This window comes from Miscanthus floridulus, chromosome 4 (genome assembly GCF_019320115.1).
Source record: "Miscanthus floridulus cultivar M001 chromosome 4, ASM1932011v1, whole genome shotgun sequence".
Classification (NCBI taxonomy): domain Eukaryota; kingdom Viridiplantae; phylum Streptophyta; class Magnoliopsida; order Poales; family Poaceae; genus Miscanthus; species Miscanthus floridulus.
The window spans coordinates 23,096,679-23,105,555 of record NC_089583.1 but is presented as its reverse complement, the minus strand read 5'-3'; positions in this window follow the sequence as shown (position 1 = coordinate 23,105,555).

Below are 8,877 nucleotides of genomic sequence, written 5' to 3'. Positions count from 1 at the left end.
TTGAGTATCTTTTATTGTTGATGATGCATTAAGTATAGGAATTGGTTGGAACCAATTGTTGCATTATATCCTTACCTTGTCCAGATAAAATCCTATGAATCCTAATTAAGTGTAGGATCGAATGATGCTTAGCTATGCATAGACCGGTAGAAGTCAGGTGATTTCCTGTCACCTGCGAGATGTAGGATGAGCTCTGGTCATGGTTGGCTATATTTGCTATCATGAAAAAGAACCATGTGTTAATAATGAAAAGAGACCAGACGGGATGACAGTAGTGCAGCAACAAGGCATGGAGGTCTTGGGTGTGAATCTATCCCTGTCTGTGTCGTTTAAGGACCGATACGCTGTACGTCTTCATGTCATGTTGAATGCAGCCTAACACTTAGCTGGCCGAATAACTCGTTCCGACCGCGAAGCCGAGTAGCTCAACTCAGGCCAGGAACTATGGGGGTTGGATGCATTCTGGAGGTAGTAAGGATGTGTGGAGAGCCATTGGCGTAAGCCCAAGGGGAGTCAGGTGCTTAAAATCCTGCACTTCCTGGCAGAGTGGTTCTCTGAGAATGCAGGGTGGCCTGGACCCGCGTCTTTTCTTTTATTTTTCTCCTAGCAGAGTGATTCTATATTTACTTCTCATCTATATGCTTTTGTCTTAGGATGTCACTTATGCTAGCACTGTATTTGGAACATATATTAATGTAATCTTTTGAAAGCTATGTTGTTTTCACTAATCAGTTTTGAAACCCAAACTTGTACTATTATTTGGGAACCCATTTGTAATATTATTTCCGCTGCAACCCTGCGTATGTGATGTGTATTTGCTTAATCACACGATCTTGGTTGTGATGTTGATTTACCGAGGTCTTTCAGGACACTCGGCGGACTACCAGGTTTATATAAGTGAAAGTATGCGCATGTCAACGTGTTAGCGGGGACAGCCGTACTTGATCTTGTATAAATTGGGCGGTTCTGTCACATCATCCTCCCAACTAACCTCGACTATGGAACACCAAGGATCAGGGCATACGACAAATAGGGAGCCGAGGCATCCCACGAGGACGCAATAGACTAGTTGGACAAAGCACATGACATCGCCCTCCTCCGCTCGACCAAGTATCAACAGGTGTTGCGACGGTATCACAACCGACGGGTGCGGGGCCCAGCCTTCAACGTTGGGGACCTGGTCCTTCATCTCATACAGAGCAACAAGGACTGCCACAAGCTCTCCCTGACCTAGGAGGGGCCGTATGTCATCACGGAAGTACTTCGGCCAGGTGCCTACAAGCTAAAAACCATCAACGGCGAGGTCTTCACCAATGCCTGGAACATCAAGCAGCTATGTCGTTTTTACCCCTAAATAAACGCATACTTTCTCTTATCAGTTTTGTCATTGCAATCCCCAATCTTTTGTGACATTCGACCCCTACAAGTGTGAGGGGTCGGGTCTCACTCGGGGGCTGGTATGAGTACATTTACCCTACGAACATTCTCTGTGCCTACCCACTTTTCTCATGGTAAATCCTAAGGGCTAGTATTTTGGGAATAAGCTCTGAGTAAAACTAGTTGAACTGCAAGGCACCTACACCCCAGCGGTTATGACACCTTGGCTCACCAGCATGATCAGAGCTAGCTTACCCGCGCTCCAAGCTTTTATGAACTTAACTATGGGAAGGGTCGGAAGGCACTAAACCTCTTTTGCAAAAAGAGGGAGAAGAGCTAAAAAGCTGTTTGCTGTAACAAAATCTGAGAACTTGTTCATTTTCGCACAAATTCATTGCTTGGCTTATCTACCCAACTAAATTCTTGCATGGGATATCCACATCCTTTATATCTGTAGGAAATTCTTGTTTCAACAGGTAGCCCGAATCGACTGAACGACATGACCATTGCCAGGAAACGGATGTGACATGCTTCCTATTACAAAGTGATTTCATCATGAGCAGGGACTGATGTATTCATGAATACAAAAAACTATTCACACGGGGCTCCCCCACAACTGAAATGGTTACATTTGCTGACCACTTCTACTCTAAATACTACTGTGGCCGCCCAGCGGCATCGGCCAGTTCATCTACTGCAGCCGCCGAGCCACGGTCTCCTTTGGCAACGTCCTACCGCTCTGCGGGATCCCTGAGGGTGCCGTCGTCTGCAACATCGAGCACCACATCGGTGACCGTGGTGTCTTTGCTAGGGCATCCAAGGACTATGCCATCGTGATCAGCCACAACCCTGATAGTGGCACCTCGAGACGAGGCAACTCCTAGATGGGGACATTGTCCGTCGAAGTATGGTCGCCATGGCTGGTGGATGTCTTCGACATCTCATCAAACTTTATGAACTGGCCGACCTGAGTGGCTACAAGGGCGAAACCCCCCATTAGCGTAGTCCTAGGTGGCTTCCCCACTGACAAGGCTCGCCCAGAGAAGATTTGCCGGAAGAAGTCTATGCACGGCTCCATCCCGATGAAGGCCTCGTAGACGGTGACAAAGTTGGTGACGTGTAGCACCCTCTAGTGCGCCTCCTCCTTTGGTGGAAGTGGCCCCTTCTTAGCAAAGGCGGCCAGCACCATCTCATCTACATTGGATGACCTCCAGCTCGACATCAAGCTCTGGATTCGTGAACAGATCTGTGAGTTCTCCTCTCCCTCGCTTTACCCTCTCTCACTTAGGAACCGCCGTGACGCACAAACGCACTCAGCGAGAAGGAAGAAGGAGGACAGGTAGCAGCTCAAGAATAGGTGGAGGAATAGGATGAGAACCCTCTCCCTTCCCCTATTTAAGGAGGAGACACAGCAGTTGGAGAAAGGTGAAGGATTGGGGCAAAAAACCCTCCCCCTTCCCCTATTCAATGCGGACGGGAATTCGATGAGACGCATGACCAACAGGATGCGCCCTACTCAACGAGACGACGCCTGGTCAAATGGGACGTGGCCTAGGCATGGCCCACCACTAATGCACACCGGGCGCGAGAAACAAGGCGCAGCCGCATGCAGGCGGCTCTCCACCTTCCTAGGCAGGACCTAGAAGGGCCCAACGATGGAACCTCCATCAAGGGGAGACCAACGGGCCCCCTGAGTCGATCAGACGGCCCAGGCGAATGCCAAGCGATGGGGTTGAGGAACCAAATGGCCGCCAAAAGATAAGCACCCTTATTTACATACTTTACATATCAATTTCACTACCGAGCCTCTGACCCCAGCAACGGTAGGGGCGCAGACATCGCTCGGGGGCTGCCGAGAGTGTCTACTTGTTTAGACATTCTCTTCGCCCGACCCCTCCTTACATTTAGAAACCGGAGGCATGGTGTGAGGGTGTAAACTTTGAGTAAAACTGGTCGAACTGCTAGACCCTACGCCCCAGCGGCTACGACGTTTTTGTTTACCAGCGTGATCGAATTCTTTGTCCCTACACCCCAAGCTTTAGCATCCGCCTTCTCGAGAAGGGTTCAGAGGGGTCTACCTATGGAATCTCCTTCAAGGAGAAGCTGTTAGGTCGCCCAAGTCAATCGAACAGCTCGGATCACTACCGAGAGACAGAAACAAAAAATTACGATGCTCGTGCAGGTTACACCAGCCCCGTCGCAAACATCGGACCCGAACCCTACACGGACATGTCCGGTAAGAGCTCCCCTTCACTCATGCCACCAAGGTAACATCACCAACCCCTGCTTTTTTCCATTATATCGTACATTCATCGCATACATCCAAGCATTGCACATGCAATTGTTGCATCTCAAAGCTTCGCGTTGTGTCATGAAGTGGTAGTCGCCTCATTCGATATGAGCAGCAACTGGCCGAGGTTTGAAGGCCAGCCCATGAAGGGCTCGAGGCCACCTCATGTCAAATAGAGCCAGGGGAGAGAAACCAAGATGAGCCCCAGCGGCCTTGCCCAACCCCACTAAAAGCTCTAGTTTGGTTTTGGTTATTTGATGAAACCCTAAGTGCTAACCTAGTTTATCAAAGTGATTATGAGATAGGTGGCACTACTCCAAGTGATGAAGCAATGGCAAAGATCATGATGATGGTGATGGCATGGTGATGATCAAATGCTTGAACTTGGAAAAGAAGAAAGAGAAAAACAAAAGGCTCAAGGCAAAGGTATAAAGAGTAGGAGTCATTTTATTTTAGTGATCAAGACACTTAGCGAGTGTGATCACATTTAGGTTCGATAGCCGTACTATTAAGAGGGGTGAAACTCATATTGAAATGCGGTTATCAAAGTGCCACTAGATGCTCTAACTCATTGCATATGCATTTAGGATCTAGTGGAGTGCTAACACCCTTGAAAATGTTTGTGAAAATATGCTAACACATGTGCACATGGTGATACACTTGGTGGTTGGCACATTTGAGCAAGGGTTAGAAACTTCACCGGCGGAGTGTAAACTGACCAGACCTATACAGAAAAGATAGGGGTTTATAGAGCGACAGGCCGCTGGTGGTGCAGTGACCGGACACTAAGGTCTAGCGTCCAGTCAGTGACAGCAGAAAGCACACTATCTTGGTCTTGTGACCAGACGCTGGAGTGTAAACTAACCGGATGCTCATGGTCTGAGTCTGGTCAGTGCTGACGTACGCCATGAGGCGCATAGAGGAAACAATGGGTGACCGAGCATAGGGTGTGTCTGATCGAGCATGACCAGACGTGTCCGGTCGTGAAATGTCGCGTTTGGAACCTTACTGGAAACAACCGGATGCTGAGATCCAGCATTCGGTCACTTTCTAACTGACGCGTCCAGTCATCACTTGACCATTGAAATCGAGCAATCGGTGTTTGAAGCCGATGACACGTGGCGCACATCGCACGACCGAACGCTAAGGTCCAGCGTCCGGTCAATATGACCGGAGCGTCCGGTTGGCCCGTGTTTAGTGCAGTGAGGAGCCCAACGGCTCTATTTTGTGGGGGCTTCTATTTAAGCCCCATGACTCACTCAAGCTCACTCTCTTGGCCATTTGCATTGACATAGTAACCTTGTGAGCTTTCCAAAGTGTGCCTTCCTTCTTCTTCACAAAATAGCTGGACAACCCCATGGTGAAGAACTAGGATGGATGAATCCCTTCTCCAACAATTCCTCTAACTATTTCTTCATTTCTACCAGTTCCTTTGGAGCCATGTGGTAAGGACGCCATGAAATAGGAGCAGTACCAGGTTCTAACTTAATGGCAAACTCCACATCCCTATCCGGTGGTAACCCAAGTAGATCTTCAAGAAAGACATCCGGAAACTCACAGACCATAGGAATAGAGGCAAGATCAGGAGAGTCTTTAGTATGAGCAACAACTGGCAAGGTAGGGACTAAAGGCATAAGGAGAGACATTCCATCCTCAGAAGAAGGAAGCTTCAACTCAACAATTCTCTGTCTAAGGTTAAGGACTACCCCATAAGTTCTCAACCAGTTTATTCCTAGAATTGCATCTATGCCTTGCCTAGGCAACAACATGAACTGGAAACGATAAGAGTGAGTTGCTAGCACTAGTCTCATTGTGTCTGTCCGAGTGTTAACGCATAATTGCGCACCTGGAGCTATGATTCTATAGGCAATAGGAATAGCCATAGTAGATATATTGTGCCTTTGTGCAAACCCCATACTCATGAATGAATGTGATGCACCTGAATCAAATAATACATATGCTGGGTGGGAATCAATGGTGAACATACCAGCCATCATGGGCTCTCCCTGTGGAATCTCCTCAGCCTCAGTGAAGTTAACCTGTCCCAAGTGGCTCATGGGCACCTTCTTCCTGATGATAGTCCTCTTGACCAGATGAGAGTTGGCTAAAGGTTGAGAAGACTGAGTAAGCTGGTTCTGGGGGCACTCACGAGCAAAGTGGCCTTCCTTGCCACACTTGAAACAAGCACCCAGCTTGTTCCCCTATCCCTGATGAGGTGAAACCTGTTGTCCCTAAGGCTGCTAAGTAGGTGCACGGTACTGAGTGGGAGGTGCCTGGTGAGTTTGCTAAGTCTGGTGAGACGATTGTCCACTCGGAGAGTGATAGGACACCCTCCTTACAACTTGTACCTTCTAAGATTGTGGGTGACTAGAAGACCCAGTGATCACCCTCTTGCGCTTCCACTCAGCCTAAGAGTCATGCTGAAGTCCCTCCATAGCAATGGCAGCATTCATCAAAGCACCCAAGGTTTGAGATCCCTATGTATACAGTTTCTCATGCAAGATGCAAGAGAGATCGTGATTGAAATGGTCCATCTTCTTCTCATTAGTATCCACATGAGTCCCAGCATACTATGCAAGATGGTTGAACTTATTCACATACTCTATCACAGTCATGTTTCCTTGTTTCAGCTCCAGAAACTCAGACAGCTTCTTGTTCAGCAAACCAGCAGGAATATAGTACTGATGGAAAGCAGTGGTAAACTCCCGCCAAGTCATATGGTGGTCCATAGGCTGCATGGCATTGAAAGTGTCCCACCAAGCACTGGCAGATCCCAGAAGCTGTTGTGTGGTAAAGCGCACCTTCTGCTCATCAGTCACATTGAGCAGCTAAAACTTCTGCTCAAGAATACGAAACCAATGCTCCATGTCTAGAGGCTCAGCAGTCGGTGTGAACATGGGCAGGTATGTCCCCAAGAAGTCCTGGTAGGAACAGGGCCTCTCGAGACTACGGGCACCACCCACGTTTCCGCCATTACCACCGGGGCCTCCACGGGCGAAGCCACCAATAGTCTATGCCAGCATCTCTAGGGCACGGGCCGACTCGCGATGAGCAGCCATCATCTTGGCATGGGTCATCGGAGGTGGTGGTGGTGGCGGAGGAGGAGGACCAAGGAATGGCACCTCGTGGCTCTCCCCGTTGGCGTTGCCATGATCATCGCCATGACCATTTTCGCCCTAGTCTTCACCAAGACCACGGCCCGTCCTAGCACTGGTGCTCCCGCGACGAGACCTCAGGTTCATCTATAAACAGATAGGAACCCACCATTAGGGATATGCCTCCATATTTAGAAACAAAAGGCTAAAGAGATGATAAGGCCCAATAAATGGTTACTAGCGAGACTTTTCCTTAAGAGTTAAAGCATTTCTCTTTATTTATTACCCTATCAAAAAATTATACGAGTGGGGGAGTTTAGTTTAAGCAAGATTCTCTTTTCATGATGCATGGATTGACCTATTCGTTCACTCAGGCCGGAATATAGTGGCATTCGTATATAATTTTTGGCACAACGCACACTCACTTTTCGTAAGCTAACGATTCTTACGCAGCGTGAGTTAGTGTACCTATAGAAGATTGATTAGATAAACCAGTGCCACTATCTTAGATAGAACATATTACTAGGGCTTATACTTATTTATATAATTTATCGCATCCTACTTTTCGCAAAGCTTTTGTTGGTCAAATTTTAGGTTTTGAAAAGAGTTTTTAAACTCGTAGACTCCTTATTGGGCTCTAATACCACCTGTGGTAGAACCGTCCAAAATAACACGCTTTTAGAGGCACTCATCTTCCACTAGACACTAAGCACCTTGAAAGTGAGTTACATCGCATAGTTCCGTTGAGCACACCCCAAGGGAGAACTCAAAACAATCCATGTTTTACATCTAGAATCCAATAATGAGTACGAGCTTATAATACCTAGTCCATTTCATACAACAAGAGTTCATGGAAATTATTTATTACAATACTAGAGTTCAGAGTGCGATAATTAAACAATAGAATGAAAATAAACATCTAGTAGAAATAATACAAGGATCCATCTATGCTCACTAGAAGAATCCTCCACACAAGAGCTACTCCTAAAGCTGCACCTGCAATAGGGGTAAAATAAACCCTGAGTACACAATGTACTCGCAAGACTTACCCAACTAGTGGGAATAGTTTCCCGAGTCTCAAGGATATGATAGGCAATATGGGTTTGCTATTTTCTTTTGTTTGCAAAAAACATTACTAATAGTTCATCCTTATAGTCAAGTTTTATTAGCAGTCATGATTATTTCATTAGCTAACCATTCTAGGTAAGCACATGTTCTACTTTCAAGCATAGGTTGAGCAATCAGAACCATTTCACCATCTTTCATCTTCCAGTTCTTACTATGGTGCTAGACCATAGCCAAGTCGTACCGTCTCACGGAAACGGCGATTCACAAACTAATGTATCCTAGCTGGGTACCCCGAAACACATGCCATATTTGTACCCCAGGCACAAATAAGACCAACCCATTCTACTGCTATCAAGGGGTCTAGGTCCCCATCCAAACTTGAACTCAAAGCCCCCACACTTGAGACCCAGTCTCAGCATGGTGCTTAGACCTCCACCTTTCCCCGCCTCCAATCAGTTGGTCCAGAAAGAGATAGAACCCACGGCAAGAGCGTAACGAGCCTTCTCGCTCCTATAAGCAAGTATGTGCTTAGAATAATAAGTCTGTGACCTGGCTACCATCCACAGCAATAGACGGTCCTTAATCAACACGGACAGGGAAAACAATATAACCAAGCTAAGCCCCATTGGCCGTGGGACACAACCTATTACACTCACCAATACCCATACCATATCCTTGCCCTATCTCCATTTTTCCTTTTATCATTTTATTATGAGAGTAATAATAATCACCTATTGTGAGTAACGGCAGGTTACTCACGCTACCGAAAACCTAAGCATAGCAGCTTCTCAAACCTGCACTGGTAAGACTCATAGGACATATATATCTATGCATGTGGTTTTCATAAAATTCCTATAATGTCAATGCACATCACATATATATATTCAGTGATTATCAAAAATAAGTGTTATGCACCGGGGCTTGCCTTGGGTAGGCATGGTGTTAGCTAAGTTAGTCAGTGGCGGCTATGGGACCTCCTCCTATACAAGAATCTCCTCCTCATACTCCTCGACGATCTCCTCGAACTCATGATCGCTGGTGGTCATG